This window comes from Chinchilla lanigera, unplaced genomic scaffold (genome assembly GCF_000276665.1).
Source record: "Chinchilla lanigera isolate Chin_1 unplaced genomic scaffold, ChiLan1.0 scaffold00043, whole genome shotgun sequence".
Lineage (NCBI taxonomy): Eukaryota > Metazoa > Chordata > Mammalia > Rodentia > Chinchillidae > Chinchilla > Chinchilla lanigera.
Window position 1 is genome coordinate 5,555,888 of NW_004955444.1, and position 3,429 is coordinate 5,559,316.

Sequence of the window (3,429 nt, forward strand, 5' to 3'; positions counted from 1 at the left end):
TGTGTGTGTGTGTGTGTGTGTGTGTGTGTATCCTTTAAGATTTTAAGTAAAGTTTGAAAAATTTTAAAACACAGTGACCAGAATATTACAATCTCACTAATAGAAAGAATTTATAACAATTATAGGATAGCACAGGTGGTAACAAATTATAGTGAAATATATACTAATGAAGAAAACATAATTATAAGACAGGCTTTTATCATAATGATGGAAAGTAATGCACATGGTATAATTTCTATGTCTCTTTTATAATATCTTATTTAATATTTAGTATTATTATAGAGTTTTGGTTCAATAAAAATTAAAATCAAAGTGTGAAATGATATGACAGAGATTTTCATGTATTTGTAATTATAAATTTAGTTTCTTCTACATTTATAATCATGTATGGATTTCTTTACAGTAAATAAAATTATCATTGTTTTATTAACAATCTTGCATTTCTTAAAAATAACCTTTCTGACCTGAAATTTTTAGTTCCTTTCTCTGGACCATTAGGAAAAGTTTATAAATATTGTTTAGTAAATATTATGTTCTCAGTTGAAGATTCTGAAAGATATATGAAGTTTGGACTTAAATATTCACATGAATTTAAAAAGGCAACTGTCATATCAAATGGAAATGGAACGTACTGGCCAACTTTTACAGAGATAGTTGATTGAGATGAAATCTCTGAGAGTCAAGTTGAATTGTTAAACATTTGGTAATCTAGTGAAGGTTTTCATACATACATTTTTGAAAAACAAGCTGATTATCCCATTTTAATTTGATTGTAGGTGAAAGCCTTTCAAAGAAATATTGCAGCTACCTAAGTAGTAATAAACCTGACTAAATATATGTAAGAGTGATGATTTAAGGCTCTTCCTTTCATTGAATGAAATATTAAATTATCAGACATATGAAACTCAGGGCCTTCATGAAATTTTGTGAATAAAGTTAATCAATGAAACATTTCATATTTCTGCTAACAGAATATCTTGATGATAATTAATCTATTAAAATTTCATATTTAAAGCATTTATTTTATTGCATTATCTATGTTTTTAATCTTTCTGGTATAGTCACTGGGGCCTTGACCTTAATTGGAGTACAGGACCTCAGTACCTTCTTTCTATTTCCTGTTCCCTGGTCATGAAGTGAGTAATTTTGCTAAATTGCCCCACCAGAGGCCGAAAAGCAATGGCTTCATTTGATCATGGCCTAGATTCTCCAAAAATTGTGAGCTTAAATAAATCTTTTCTTATATTAACTTGATTATCTCTGATTGGAATGGGAAGCTGACTAACATACAACCTAATCTGTATTTCTTATCACATGTGGAATGTAGAGTTTTTAGATTATTTTTAAGAATGAGAAACTCAGTATGATAAAAATAGCCTTGATATATAATTTTAGACCAAAGAAAATTTGTGTTTCACCTCTCAAAAGTCTGCCTACTAGCATAACATCAGAAATTAGCTTGAGGCTTAAATTTGAAAAAAAGTCCAGTTTATTTGCAAGAATATCGTATTTCCTTATTTTTCTTTGGCAGGAATTACCAATCTTTCTTGGAAAATATTCTTACTTCAGTTAATGTTATGTCCGTATTTCTCTCATTACGTATCTATGACTCTGGTTTGTTATTATTTGACTTAATATTTCCTCCTGATTGCCTTTATTTTCATCAGTCCAATCATTAAAAGTTACACAAATTTGTTCAACAAGCATCTGTTCGTTTTGTCTTACAGCACAGTCAATTCAGATTATTTACAAATAGAAATACATAACTTTATTATAATGGTTTTATTTCTTCTTGCTATCATGAGAATAACATTAAATTTTAAATTATTAAGTGTTCAAGTTGAAATTAAGTGATGTATGATATTAACCATGAATAAAAAGAAATCAAACCACACAAAAAAAGCGAAAAATATTAAAGCGATAGCAGAAAAACATGTCAGACAGCACATCAGCAAAGTGAGCAAGGTTAACATCATCAAAGTTAAGTCCTATTGATAATTGTGTGCCTACGTGTTCCTTGAGAGGATATAATTGGAGGGGCATTTCACTTCTGTGGTATTTGACCCCAAACTGATCATATCACTTAGTTATGATTAAAAAGGCAAATCAACTGCAGAGATATTCTACAAAAGAGATGTAGTAAGTTAATGCCAGCTAGCATCCTGGGTAAGATCCCGGAACAGAAAAATGAATTTGGAAGAAATGTGAAATCCACATAAAGTCTGCAAATAGGTTAATAATATTGTGCCAGTGATATTTCTTAATTTTCACTAATATATCATGAATTCATAATATCTCAGCATTAGGAGAGTTGATTGAAGGATATATGAGGATTGATGTACTATCTTTATATTTTTTCTGTAAAACTAATAATATTCTATAATATTGTCTATTTAAAATAATTATATGAATTAGCAAAATCACTCACATTTTGAATTGAGACATGAAGAGATAAACAAAAAGTAGATGCTGTGACTTGCTCCGTGTCTTGCTTTGTACCCATGGATGGGAAGCAGAATGCCCGAATCATACCTGCCGCTTGAAGTGCAGTGAAAATCTTTGAAAAGTAACGAGGTATTAGAAAGAATTATTTTGTAAACACACATAATTTTGTTAATATTAGCAAAAGTAAAAGCAATGCTTACCCACAAGACAACATTATAGCTACTGATGTAGACTCCAAAAGAAACAGTTAATGCTTAAAATTTTTTATGTTCTGACCAAATTTGCATGCTTATATCTGGTAATCTGAGCAGATGATTTGAAGGTAACAATATGCAAGGGAACAACCATGGTGAACTCCTACCATCTTGACTAGTGAAACTCTGTATTATCTCTAATGTTTTATCTAATAATTACTTTTTATTCTCTTTAATGATTGGAACAATCTTCCATTCTTACATCTGGTAATTTCAGCAACGTAGTTGAAGATAAAAACATGTAATATCACAACCACTGTTAATCCCTATCATTTTGTTTTGAAACTCTGTATCACTTTTAATGTTCTTGCGCTGTTTTGTTTATGTCTGTGATGTTGGTATGCTGCTATTGTTCTTTTTTTTACTACTCTCTTTAAAATAATAAAAGAAAGCAGAAAAGAAGAAACTAGAAAGTAATTGATCCTTAGAAGTCTCTGCATATCTTTAACTTCAAGAAAATCTTCACATAAAAATTATTTTCATCTCTTTAAGTAATGAATATCCTATGTAAACCCAGCACGCCCAGAGCTTATGCCATTTTCCTTTCACTCTGAGCGCACCGTTGCCTAATTAAACTTCTTTAAGCTGTGCTCCTTACCAGGGTCCAATTTGTTTATTGCGCGCAATATTCTAGAAACCCAGGGCAACAGACTCATAGTCATCTCATCATCGGCTTTCAAAGGAGAGCATCACTAAAGCCTATCTTTTGTCCTTCCCTGAATCACTAGCT